We start from the raw sequence: 15,028 nt of genomic DNA on the forward strand, positions 1-15,028 counted from the left end.
CTAAATTTATCGTTACGTTTATAGCACTCTTATATTCTGGCAGCTATTCGTATAACATTCAGCGTAAGAGCTACTGAACGAGTATAGTTTGACTCAGATGTTTGATGCAGATAAGTTTTGACAAATTTTAGCACCTAATCTACTTAAAAACACCTTTACAAATGTTAGAAGTCATTTTATTTATTTCATATCAATATTCGTAAATGATAACATTCGATATAACTTATTTCATCTTAAGTTATTTATTTCATGATATATTATTTTACTCTTAACCCAATATTTTACACTAAGTGGGTACCAGTATTAAAATTTCTAATATTATTTATCATTTGCAACGTTGATAACAGTGCTATTACTGTCAACTATGTGTCAGCTGTTTTATTTATACTGTATATGATGTAACGCAGATTTAATAATTTACTTTTTTGTTTTAGTTATGCGAACGTTTTTGAACTTAATTTTTGTAAAAATGTCAATCAGAAGTTTTAGCAAAGACAAATAGTAAAGATTTATAAATATTTATTTATCAAAAAAACGTATTGCAGTATTTTCCCCATTTTTTCAGTAATTTCTTGTATCATCGGGAATGTGAGTACTGATCCAGCAGAGCCGGTGGTACTTAAAGAATGCGTACAGTTAAGTGAAGCAGACTGCCCACTCGATGAATATTTTCTCAGCTTCTATTTGTATACCAGGTAATCTTTATCATACATTTTTGTAATAAATTATAGTTTACAGCTGCTGATATAACTTGTTTCGTGCGTTTAATAAAATTTAATTTTAATGCCCGTTACATGAACAAAATCTGTGAATAACCTAGTACAGGACTGCAAATTAACTGTAGCCCAGTTATTACTGAACTATCGAGTTGTAATAACATTTAAAGATAAAAACTGTAGTAATAAAGCTGAATTACGTCGTAGATTTAGAGACATTAGATATTTTTAGGTATAATTCTTTAATCGACTTAGTTCCTGACTCAATTTTTTCTATATTAGATTAGCGTTTTTATTTCTACGCCCTGGATGAGGATAACTTTAATGATTAGATCTTTTAAACAAAGTATCATCATAATCTTAACCTTAATATCCTTTTTAACGTGACTGATACTGCAAAAGTTGTCTATTTGATTAAGAATGGAAGTTGTCATTTTTAGATTAAGAATAGCTTCAGTATGCTTCAGGTACGTAAGTTAAGTGTCCACTTGGGATATCCGGAGTGGATGGAAAACATTTGAGAGTGGAATAATCTGGTATCCAATAAAAACAATTCAACAAATTTGTATGTTTTTCTATCCGTTGCAAACTCAAAACATGTATGGAGACAAACGTATAGATATATCCAGTGCGATTGAACGGTTTGCATGAAATGAAATTATACTTCGAGGAATTACAGTTTTGTAAATGTATTGTCAAATCGTGCCAGCAGATAAAGCCAGGATGCGTGCAGGGAACCGACTGGAAGGTTGGCGGGATTCGTCTGTCACAGTCGTACGTTTTGTGTACTGTTTGTGTGAAAAGCTTACCTCTATCGATTTTCGGGATCGCTAGTTGAGTATGTGTAGGGTACTGTATTTGCACGAAATATGTACATCGCAAATATAGGTTATGCGAAAATTGGCGGTTCCGGCTGCGTTGTCAAAATCGACGAAAGTCTATTCACTAACCAAAACTCTGGCAGGCAGAATACTTCCTCAACAATAGATTTTGGGAGGAATATGTAGAGAAAAATGAATTGTTTATTGTTAATTGGTCGGCTGATACCTTACTTAAAATTGTCAAAGAAAGGAAAAATACTGGAAAAAGTATGAAATGGAAGCGGCAGGTTTCACGCATGAGACGATTATCCAGACGTTCCAGTTTGTTTAATCCCAACGTTTGTGTAGCTCTGTTAAATAGCGGAACAATACTGTGGCTCTATAATACCGTGACCTGGCACGGCACCATACTGTATAGCCAAGTTCATGTTTGGTGCTAAACATTTGAAGGATAATATACGGGAAAGCATCAAAGAGTTCATAGGCGAATTTTCACCTCTCAACACCCAATAAGACTAAGAAAATTTATACATTTTGCCTGCGTTTTTTCTTTTTTGTAAAGGTTTTATGAGTTTGGACCAACGTTAGCGCTTCAATTATGGAGATAATAAACTATATACCTCTGCATAAATGCCTATTGTTTCGACTCCCCAGTTACACTATTGAATAAAATTCAATTGTTATTCCTAATAAGATACCAAAGTTACTGTCATTACTTTTCAAATCAAAAAATATGCAATTTTCTGTTCAGTGGTAACATCAGATGATGAAATTTATTATTTTGCAAGAAAAGAGGTTGAGGTTGAGATAGTGACAACTACCCTGTCTAATACAATCATGTTACACAGGTAACTTTTGATTATTTTTAAACAAGAAAAACTTCTTTCCAAGGAAACTGTGATATAGTTAGTCAGAACCGTTTCTTCTGACAAAAGTTTTTATATATTTAAAAATTTGTCTCAGTTAAAACTTTGTATAAAATTTATAATTTTATGTCTTTGTACTTCATATCTTAAAAATAAACTGTAATTTATTTTTCAATCTTCTGAAGTCTATGAATAAATTAGCGTATCAGATGTTTAAATTACTTTATGACTGAGAAGAAAAATTTCAGAATAATGTCAAATTTGTTATTATCTATTAACATAATAAAATGAGCTCTTTCAATGAAAATTTATGGTAAAAAATTATCATAAATTATCATAAATAATTGATAATTTAATTACTAATGCCAGAAATTAATTCTTTTGTATTTTATGATTTTTTATAGTACAAATTTTTTGTTTACGGAAATTTATCTTGTGCGAGTGTAACTCTTTTTGGTCATTAAATTGGAACTATTTTTTCTTAAAGTCATATAAACTTAAATAAATTCTTATTTATTTCGCTGCTTTTGAAGTAAGATACCTTTAATTCATGAAATGCAGAAATATTATCGAATGACATTTTTGCTTGCTATAGAGAGTAAATCCATTAAACAAATTTTACAAAACTGCAACAGAAATCTCAAATTTTATTTTAAGGACTCTCTGTCATTGAATAACTAAAATTTTAGAATTTACTGGCTATTGTGTAATGCTACTAGTAGTATTTCTCAAACTGCTGTATTTTATGTGTAAGTTTGCTTCACAGAACAGTGTAAAATTAAGGACAAATTGCTTATCAATGGAAAATATGAGTGAGTGACAGTTTCAAATGTTATTACAACTTTGTTACAGCAATAAATATAGATCATTTATTAAGCAATTTTCACCAATTGTTATTTATGATTCTATTTGTTAGATTTTTAGCTGAAGAACATTTAATTACCCTAATTGTAATACTTGTTTCATCAAAAGATTGCCCAATCTGTTTTGATCTGATTGTTAACATTTTTAAGTGACCTAGATTGAGTACCGAACTATACTTCAACTTACCGGCTGAATTGATTAGCATTGAAAATGGTATCTGTAACTGCTTCAGGTACTGTTACAGTCAAACTGATGTAAAGTCAAAGATGCAGTAAAAATTTGATACAAATTCACAGTGATTTTTTTTAATTCTTTGGAGAAGACTCGAAGAAATAGAAGAATGAAAAATTTTGTATGATGTATGCTTATTGTGGAAACTATTATATAACTGACATCATTAGCTCAACATAGAATTGTAATGAAGTCTACCTCATACAGAGAAATTTAATCATTTTGTAGGGATCTACTGAACAAAATAGAATAGGTGAAACGCCAAAACCTTATTCAACATAACCATTTATATTTGAAGATCAGTTGAAATGTTAATAATCAAGTGTGCCATCTAGTTCTTTCTCACAGCCATTAATCTTTTGGATTCCTATTTTAATTATGTCAAATTAGTATGTATAAAATTCCAAACTCCATGTCTTCAGGATTAGATAACAAGATTAATTGAACATATTTATTCTCATCTTAGTTATCATCAGGAAATGTCATCATCAGCTTATCTTTACAATTACAAGTGAATAACAGATACTCTACAAGGATCAACTAGCACTAAGATTTAATTTTTATAATTAAAACTTATGTTGTTTGGTAGCAAAATTTTTAGTCTATCCATTGGTTTTATGTTATTGTTTTTATCCTAAATTTTCAAACATATTAATTATGTCATATTTATAGAAAATTTTATTCTGTTATTAATAGTATAATAATATTTTTTTATTGTTTGAAGGGAAACTCAGGATAATCCATTTAAAGTTAATGAATCAAACATAAATGAAGCTCCATTTGTAATTAATACACCTATAAAAGTTTTAATACATGGTTACACTGGATGGAAGGATTTTTCACCTAACAAAGAACTTCGTCCTGGTAAGTGTACAAATTTATATACTTATGATAAAAAGTTTTTTTCTGTAAATAACTCTTACATCCATTATTAAATGTATTATTGATTTATTTGGAGTTATATTAGTAAAAATTTATCACTTCTCAAAATCAGTAAAATTTTAAGCTGTCAGTGTTTATTATATTTGTTTTCTATTGATCTTTTCATTAATTGATATTTTTTATTAAAACAAGAAAATTTGAAGTATTAGTTTACCAAATTTAATTGATAAGAAGGAATATCTCTTATCATGATAAGTTTATGATTGGTGTTAAGCAGTAACTTGATTTATCAGAAGGCTGCATCTGGATAAGAACACTGTAAATTCTCATTAAATATGGGAAGTTATGGCATATCGTTAGTGAAGTCTATCCAAAAAAAGTTTTGTATTTAATTCATTGATTAAAATCATCAAATGTTACTAAAATTATGATTTTTAATTCTAGCTTATTTCGATTATGGAGAGTACAATATTATTAGTTTAGACTGGGGTCCATTAGCTAATGAATCTTGTTATATTGAAGCTACATATAATGTAAAATTTGTCGGAATCTGCACAGCAAAATTTCTTGATAAACTTGTTGAAGTACGACATGACATTGTTCCTGAGGATATTCACATTGTTGGGTTTAGTCTTGGAGCTCATGTTGCTGGGAATATTGGTCGGTCTACTCAGTTTAAAATTCATCGAATTACAGGTAATATTTGCTTAAAGTTGTATGTGGTTGTTTGTTTAATCTGACAAAGTGTAATTGGTTGATATATTTTCAATAAGTTTTTATAATTGTTTTGCATATTTCTTTGTTAAGTATCTGTAAGTATACTTGCATCAAAATGGAAATGTTTTTTTGATGAAAGTGAGTCGAAAGAAAGTTACAGATTTTTATGAATACTCAGTTGGGTAGGAAATAAATTTTGCTACTATACTGCAGCTCATTTTTCAGCACAAGAGGCAATTTTTAATGAAAAAATTAATCTAAATTTTAATTCAGAACTGGCTTGTCTTGCTAGTACACAGATATCTTACATGAATTCCACCAATTATGTGTTTTGTTCAAACAAACTACACGTTTAAATTGATCTATTACCCTTTGTAATAAATTTCAAGGATCTGATTAAGGAAGAGGATAGGTAAGAAATTCCATCCAAAAAATGTTTTTAAGATAAATTTGATAATATAAAGTTAAATTTGTTATACATTTTTATTATAATTGTAAATAAATTAGTTAAATTAACAATGATAACTGATAACTAATTCACATATTATGTTACTGGTTAAACCAAAATGAAATTTGCCTTGCTAATTAAGTTCACATTGCAGCCAGTTAATTTACTGAAAGTCCTGACTTTTATTCTTGGATTGTGCAGTGAGGCGTCAGGTTCATGTTTCGATGTCAGGCCTTTGTATTAAATATGAACAAGTTCAAAAGTACCTCGGAGTGTTTTTTGACGAGAAATTGCAGTTCAAGAAGCACCTTAATTTCGTTGCGGAGAAGGCATGTTGTACCTTCTTGGTATTCGATGAGTGGTCAATCCTAACTGGGGTCTTAATTTTAAGACTATGAATTTCCTGTGAAAGGGTGTTTGCGAGGTAATTGTTCTACATGCAGCACCTGTTTGGGCAGATAGGCTAAAATTTAATAGCTATTGGGATATATTATTGAGAACTAAATGTCTTATACTGTAAATGGTAATGGAAGGTTACCACACTATTTCAAGGAGGCAGTCTTGGTGATTGCAGGCGTGAAACTAATAGATTTAATTGTGTCAGAAAAGCAGCAGTGTTATGTTGCTAAGAAGTCAGATGAATTGACTTCAGAAAAAATTTGCGAGATAGAACGGCATGGTGATGCTTTATGGCAGGCCAGATGGGATGAGACAGAGGGTGGGCATTGTACGCATGATCTCTTCTCAGATGTTGTTGGTTTGCGGGGTGCCCCTTGGGTCCACCCTAACAAATATGTGACACAATTTCTTTTTGGTCATGGCACCTTCCCCTAAGGGATCAGGATGTGCTTGAAACTGTTTTCTTAACCAACATTAATCTAATTTTTTTTTTGTAACAACAAAAGTTTTTATAATTTTCATTTTTAAAAAAATGATTAATTTCTAATTGTAAATTTAAAATCTATAAATAAATTGAAAAAGTTTTATTTTTCTGTTTTTAAAGTTTCACATTCAGCAAAAAGGTTTGGAAAGTTTTAATGTCTAGCTCTGAAAGTTAAGTATTTAACTGAAGTTAACCAGATTGGCTGATTAACTTCCTTACTGGTTGCTTGAAGTTCTTTAGCCAATCTACAGTCCACAGTAAACATACAGTTTGTTTCCTTTGTAAACTTTTAATGGACGTTACTTAACAGTAATATTTTCCATTTTCTGGAGATCTCAGTCAGCTTGTAGTAGATGACTAGCTACAATTTAAAAAAAAGTAGTAGTACCTTATTGCTTCGCCGTAATTTGGTTGTTTAATGTTTGTCCATTGTATGACAATATTACATTGTGATTTGACTTAGGATGCATTATTTTAAATTTAAAATATGATTTTTACACTCTAATTCTTTTATAGGTAGTACTGAAGGTTTTTCTACAGCTGCAAGTTAATTGTATATTTTTCCAACATTATTTGTACTAAAATAATTATTGTTCTTTACTATTGATAAACATAATTTACTTAATTTATACAGAAGAGTCGTTGTAATAACACTATATTTTAACAATTAATTTCTATGTATTTTGAATAATCTCTGGAAATATATAGTACCAAACATCCATATCAAAAGTTGTTTTTCTAGTAATTCACAATTTTTATAAATACCCAAAAACATAATTGTAATTAACTAATTTTATAAAACATTTAAAAGTACATATACAGTGTTGAAAAGCTGTGCAAAATGAATTGAAACATAAATAATAATTTAAAAATAAAATTGACATTAATGAATGTTTACATTTGTATCATCATAACTTTTTTCTGTGTTTTAAGATAGATATTTTTTATAAATACCATGTGTTTTAAAATGAATATCGGGGTTTTAAAGTTATGTAATATTTCTTAAGTTTTACTTACATTGATAAATTATACATGAAATGAAAGAGGAACTCAAACAGTTTTTCCTATAAGTGTTTAATATGAGTACCATTTGTCACGTGGCAAACATCCAGCTGATAGGAGAGTTCATCCCATACATCAATCGGCAAGTCTGGAGTAATTGATGGAAGAGCTGCTTCAGTTCTGTGTCTCAAGTCAGGAAAGTCAGCTGGTAACTGTGGCAAATACACTTAAACCGCCAAAGAAAAAATCACATGGTGTCAGATCGGGCAAATGTGGAGGCAGCGGGGACCTGTCATCTGGTCCCTGGTAACCAATCCAGCAATCAGGGAGAATTTCATTCAACCAATCATGTACAGTGTTATGCCAGTGAGGAGGCGCACCATCTTAATGGCTTGTAATGCATTTGATGAAAGAGCCATAGTTGTAGCATATCAAGATTGTTCATTCTAGACACACTTGCTTCCGCAAAAAAGAATGGCCCGTAAACTTGCTGTTTGGACAAAAAAAATTTAGTTTTGGGGAGTCTCGTTCACACTGCCATATTTCATGAGGATTTTCTGATCCCCAGATATGCACATTACAAGAATCTACTTTTTCCATTAACATAAAGTGTTGATTCATCACTGAATATATGATAAAGAAAATCTTCATCGTTACAGTGCATCATTTCATTTCCAAAGCTAGCATGCAAACCATAATCTGCAGGCTTTAAAGTTATGTTCAGCTAAAACTATTTGAATTTTTTTTACATTTCATATATAATTAATCAATCGGTATACATGAAATTTGAGAATATTACATAACTTTAAAACCCTGATATTCATTTTGAAATTGTGTGTAATTTATATAAAAAAATCGTTTTGCTGTTTATGCAAAGTATTTATATATACCTTATACATGTTTTATGTAGTTGCATACATATGTGCGCATGTATGTATGTTTGAATGAGAATAATTTTCTGTGAATTTTTATGTTTAAAAACTTTTTTATATGATCCATAATTGAAGAGGGCCAACAACTGTCAATAATAATAACTGCCAATAACTAAGCTCGGTTTTAGTTCTACTATAAGAATGTATAAAAAAGGCAAAAAAAAAAAAAAAATTACCAACATTTCTTAAGACAGCTTTAAAAAGTTAAAACATTGTACCTATATATTTACTACTTGAAACTACTGACAGTTGTTTACTTACCAGAACTAACTAAAATTGTTTATTGATGACCTCTATATGTTTTTATGTAAGTTTTCATTATTTCAGCCAAAAATCTGTTGCCTGCTGAGGATCTGGTTATCAGTTAAAGAAAAACCTGCTGTTTTTATTATTCTTAAATATTATTATTTAAATATTTCATTAAATTATGCTTTGAGAATTGCTCAATTATTAACTTTTATTTAAGAATACTGATATAATTTATTATTCTTATATTTATTTGTTGATCACTTTAATTTCCACATTCATTAATAACTATTTATATAATGTTTAATTGCAGCATTAGATCCAGCATTACCACTGTTTGATGATATATTTAATGCAAAATATAGTGTACAAAAAAGTGATTCTGAGTTTATGGATTCTGTTCACACAAATGCAGGATTAAAAGGAAAAATAGATGCAGTTGGTGATGTCGATTTTTATATGAATAATGCTGTTGTACAACCTGGTTGTTCTCCCAGTGGTATGCTACTGTATCATTAATTACTATATTAGTTAATTCTTATCAATTTCAGATCTAAGATCTTTATGTGAAGTATCAGTTATTGTTATGTGGCACACCAATGTATAAATTTATAGACTTGTGTAATACAACTATGGTATGTTATAAGAGTAATAATTCTAATATATGTATAAATATATATTTCGTTACTTTTCTTGAGAAAAGAATTATTATTTTTACTTGTAATCAATAAATATATTATTTCTAATGTTAAAGTTGATTTTCATTGAAAAGTTGTGTGATTTAGCTAGAATAAAACTTCTTACGATTTAATTTAAACTTTAATTGTTTAGATAATTCATCTTTGGAATATTAGATACCATAACTATAATGCTCCCATTATGAATCATGAGACCTTGCCGTTGGTGAGGGGACTTGAGTGCCCATGATACAGAGTAGCTGGACCGAAAGTGCAGTCATATCAGAGAGGTATCTGTTCGAGAGCCAGACTAAGGAATGATTCCTGAAAGAGGGCAGCAGCTCTTTCAGTATTTATTCTGGGCGTAGGTCAAGAGGGCTTGAACAGCCACATCAACATCACTCAATCTTCTGAGTACTGTGGAGCTGAAATGAATGGAAAATTACAGCTGTTTTTTTTCCAACAAAATGTAGCTCTCTGCATTCTCATGTAACAAAGATGGAGGCACCTTCCTTGGTAAAATATTCTGGTGGTAAACTAGTCCCCTGTTTGGATCTCCAGGTGGGGACTACTAAGGAAGGGATCACCAGAAAATTAAAAAAATAACATTCTATGAGTCGGAGTGTGGAATGTTAGAAGTCTAAAAAATGTTGGTCGGTTAAAAAATTTAAGAGGGAAATAGATAGGTTAAATATAGATGTAGTAGGAATTAGTGAGGCTTGGTGGGAAAAGGAAAATGACTTTTGGTCAGGTGATTTTAAAACAATTAATTAAGCGTCAAATAAAGGGTAGGCAGAAGTAGGTTTTGTAATGAACAAGAAGCTAGGGAAGAGAGTTGATTATTTTAAACAGCTTAGCGATAGAATCATTGTAATAAGGATAAAATCAAAACCTAAGCTGACAACGTTTGTTTACGTTTATATGTACAAGTATCCATGAGTATCCTACAAGTATCCATGATGATGAGGTAGAGTATATATACAAAAAAATTGATGAAGCAATTAAACACATAAAATAGGATAAAGATTTAATGATAGCTGGAGATTGGAATGCAAGCATCGGAAAAGCCAAGGAAGGAAATATTGTGGGGGAATACAGGCTGGGCAAAAGGAATGAAAGAGTGGACCGAATTATTGAGCTTTGCGCGAAGTATAATGTAGTAATTGCCAACACCCAGTTAAAAATCATAATAGATGAATATACACATGGAAAAAGCCTGGTGATACTGCAAGGTGTCAGATAGATTATATCATGGTTAAACAAAGATTTAGAAATCAACTTATCAACTGCAAAGCATATCCTGGAGCAGACGTTGATAGCGACCATAATTTAATGATAATGAAATGTAGATTGGTGTTTAAAAACCTGAAGAAAAGGTGTCAGATGAATCGGTGGAATTTAGAAAAGCTTGAAAAAGGGGAAGTAAAGAAGAATTTTGAGGAGGACATTGCAAGAGGTCTGAGTAAAAAAGTAAGGTAGAAAATATAAGAAGAATGCTAAAAAGGAAATTCTCAGAAGCAAACTTAGGTAGAACAAAGAGAACTAGTAGAAAACCTTGGATATCAGAGGATATATTGCAGCGACTGAATGAAGGTTGAAAGTATAAGAATGCTAGTGATGAAGAATGTAAAAGGGACTATCAACAGTTAAGAAATACTATAAACAGGAAGTGCAAATTAGCTAAAGAAGACTGAATTAAAGAAAGGTTTTCGGAAGTGGAAAAAGAAATGAACATTGGTAAAATAGATGGAGCAAACAGGAAAATTAAGGAGAATTTTATGATGGTAGATAAATTAAAATATAATAACATATTAAATAAAGATGGTACACCAATTTATAACTCAAAGGAAAAGGTTGGTAAGTGAGTGGAATATATTAAAGGGTTATATGGAGAAAATGAATTAGAAACTGGTGTTATAGAGGAAGAAGAGGAAGTCGAAGAGGGTGAAAAGGGAGATACAATACTGAGATCTTAATTTAATAGAGCGTTAAGAGATTTGAATGGTAGAAAGGCTCCTGGGATAGATGGGATACCTGCAAAATTACTGCATGGCGCAGGTAAGGAAGCGATAGATAGATTCTACAAACTGGTGTATAATATTTATAAAAAAGGGGAAGTTTCATCAGACTTCAAAAAGATTGTTTATGTTATAATACCAAAGAAAGCAGGAGCAGGTAAATGTAAAGAATACAGAACAATTAGCGTAATTACTCATGCATCAAAAATCTTAACTAGAATTCTGTACAGAAGAAATGAGAGGAGAGTGGAAGAAGGGTTAGGAGAAGACCAATTTGGTTTCAGAAAAACTATATAGGGACAAGCAAAACAATTTTAGCACTCAGATTAATAGTAGAAAGAAGATTAAAGAAAAACAAACCAACATACATTTATAAACTTAGAAAAGGTAAATTGATAATGTACACTGGAATAAAATGTTCAGCATTTTAAAAAAAATTGCTAACATGTAGTAATAATCGAAGAACTAAAAAAGAAGCTGTAATAAAAAAGGGAATCTGACAAGGATGTTCCCTAACCCTGTTACTTTTTAGTCTTTACACAGAACTAGCAGTTAATGTTAAAAAACAATTTAGATCCAGAGCAACAGTGCAAGGTGAAAAGATAAAGATGCTACAATTTGCTGATGATATAGTACTTCTAGCTGAGAGTTAAAAAGATTTAGAAGAAACAATGAATGGCATGGATGAAGTCCTATGCAAAAACAACCACATGAAAATAAACAAGAACATAATGAAAGTAATGAAATGTAGTAGAAATAATGTAGATGGACAACTGAATATAAAAACAGGAAGATAAAAGATTTTGGAGGTAGAAGATTTCTGTTATTTAAGAAGTAGAATTACTAAAGTTGGACAAAGCAGGAGTGATATAAAATGCTGAATAGCACAAGTGAAACGAGCTTTCAGTCAGAAATATAATTTGCTTATATCAAAAATTAATTTAAACATCAGGAAAACATATTTGAAAGTATATATTTGGAGTATAGCCTTATATGGAAGTGAAACTTGGACGATCAGAGTACCTGAGAAGAAAAGATTAGAAGCTTTTGAAATGTGGTGCTATAGGAGAATGTTAAAAATCAGATGGGTGGTAAAGTGACAAATGAAGAGGTATTGCGGCAAATTGTTGAAGAAAGAAGCATTTGGAAAAATATAGTTAAAAGAAGAGACAAACTTATAGGCCACATATTAAGGCATCATGGAATAGTCCCTTTGATACTGGAGGGACAGGTAGGTGGGAAAAATTATGCAGGCAGGCAGTGTTTGGAGTATGTAAAAAAAAATTGTTAGGGATGTAGGATATAGGGGGTATACAAAAATGAAATGACTGGTACTAGATAGGGAATCTTGGAGAGCTGCATCAAATCAGTCAAATAACTAAAGACAAAAAAACCATAATGGTCACAGGCAAGCTGTCACGGGTTGTGCTTGCCTGTAAGTCCCTTCCTGAAATGACAACCATTCTTAAGATTAACAGTACTCCATTACCAGGCTTTCTAGAAAAACATGTGAAATGATTTTCTATTGCCTACTTTTTTTTTTTTTTTCTTTCTTAAACACCCCCAACATCCCCGGCCTCCGCCGTTAGGCTATGCGCAGGAATGTCGGAGTGTCGTGGCAGTCGACTGCCCCCCTGTCTTGCCTTTTCTTTGGCGTCCCATCGGGGTCCTCTCAGTTTCATCAAGATGCAGCAGCCCTCCCTTCTGGACGACCACTACATCCCTCCACTTAGAAGCTACCCTTCCCGTCCCTACACTAGGTTGCCGGCTACGCATTGCGCAAAGGCGGCAAACCGCCGCGTCCCCCTCTCACACCTGAGGGTCCCAAATGCATCATCGGAGCACCCCAACTGACCTTCATTCTTGATATGAAGGAGCCAAAGCGTCCTCTGCATCCAGGCTGCCTCCCTGGCCCTGCACGGCGACCACGATTCGCCCCCTGTATTTTATTTATTTATTTATTTTTCCTCCCTTCAGTTGCAGCCCATCACGTTGGCGTCTGAACTTATTCCTCCTTCCGCAATCCGCGGGCACGTTCGCTGTGAGTGCCCTCGTAACCGTTAGAAGGAACACAATCAATAAAATAAAATAATACCACAATCATACAATACAAGGAAAATACATAATAAATGAAACCCACTTCATGTTGTCTCTTCGGCGATGTCACCTCTAGCCGTGGCCCTCCTGCACACGGTCGAAGCGATCGTGCTTGTCATCTTGAGCCGGCCGTAGATCTATTGCCTACTTACACTTGCTCAACTATACTATTGCACATCAGTACGCCAAACCCATCAAAATGCAGCTTTGTAAGTCGTACCTTCATTCTATTCCTCACAGGGTCAGACTGTATAACTATCAACATTACTGTCAGAAAAAACAGCTGTTACACCTCAGATTGATTGGTGCTTCTTATACCTTGGGTGCTTTAAAAATTAATGTAATCCTTTCTCTTGTGAAACAATGCATTATATTCAATGCTATAACACAATAGAGAAAACTTACCTTTTGAACTTTATTCTGTATGCAGTTTTAATTAAAGACATACATTAAAACTGTCTGTAGGTGCCATGTACAAAATATTTGTGAGAGATAGACATAAGCCATAAGTTTCTCCCAAAATGGCAAAAGTATTTTCAAGTATGGCTAGCTAGCATCCAATGACTGTTATTTTGGGAAGTTAAAAATGAAAAGGTTTTTCATTGAGCAAAATATGCGGATTTACATTAACGTGACAAGTTACTACTGCAATGTAATTGACATTCTGGTTTGGAAGTGATGCCTTCAGTCTGTTTACCATAGGATTGACTGTTTACCATAAGGATTGTCTTATGGTAAACATAAGACAGGGAAAATCATTACACTTAGCGAAAGCAACTCAAACTGATACCTCTGTACCTCAAAAAATTTACAAATGTCAGCCATGAAAATATTGACATAGATATTGTAACAAAAATTGTCTCAGTTTTTCTCACATGTTAGTGAGAAAATGCATTATGAGTCTTACAATCATTGTCCAAGTAAAAAAAAATCTACTTACAATAATATAGAGCCTCTAAGTAGAAGAACATATAAAACTGAGTGCTCAGATTAATATAAAATTAATCCGAATGATTAATTTCCTCTGTGCAGGGTACGGAAATTTGGATCTGTTTTCTGTGATTTAAAAAAAAGATTTTCTGGTGTAATTTACTTCTTTTTTTGCCAGTTTCTTGTGTACTTTTTGTTATAGCGACTCATTATGTTTAAAATACTCATCATAAAACTTACTAAGTAAAAAACTTTTGTGTAAAAGGTCTGTGCAGTTAGTTTATGACACATACTGTATTTTATAGCTGATTACTTTTATCTTTTGATTATCTTTTACATTAATAATTGAATTTTATTAATTTATTGCTTATTTGATTTGATTACTGTCTGCAAACTGATTAAAACATTCTGAATCATATGTCTATAATTATAACTGCAGTTAATTTCTATCTTATTTGATTATCAGCCTTATGTTGACTTGAACTCTTAATTTTTAGACAAGTTCATAATAGGGTGACTGATATTTTAGTAAAACATATAATTAAACATTTGTTTTGATAATAAAACTGGTACTTGTTATTGTATCATGTGCTTATATTGCTATTATAAATGTATTTTTCAAATACAAAGTAAAACAAATGTGATGAAAGATCACAAAAGATAAAATAATGAAGGAAATAATTAAGGTAGAGGGACAT

General features: G+C 31.7%; 1 pseudogene; it reads left to right on the forward strand.

Moving 5' to 3' along the window:
* LOC142326597 (uncharacterized) overlaps positions 1 to 15,028 on the forward strand; it is a 124,061-nt pseudogene that overhangs the window by 104,464 nt on the left and 4,569 nt on the right.

This window comes from Lycorma delicatula, chromosome 6, assembly GCF_047948215.1.
Source record: "Lycorma delicatula isolate Av1 chromosome 6, ASM4794821v1, whole genome shotgun sequence".
NCBI lineage: Eukaryota > Metazoa > Arthropoda > Insecta > Hemiptera > Fulgoridae > Lycorma > Lycorma delicatula.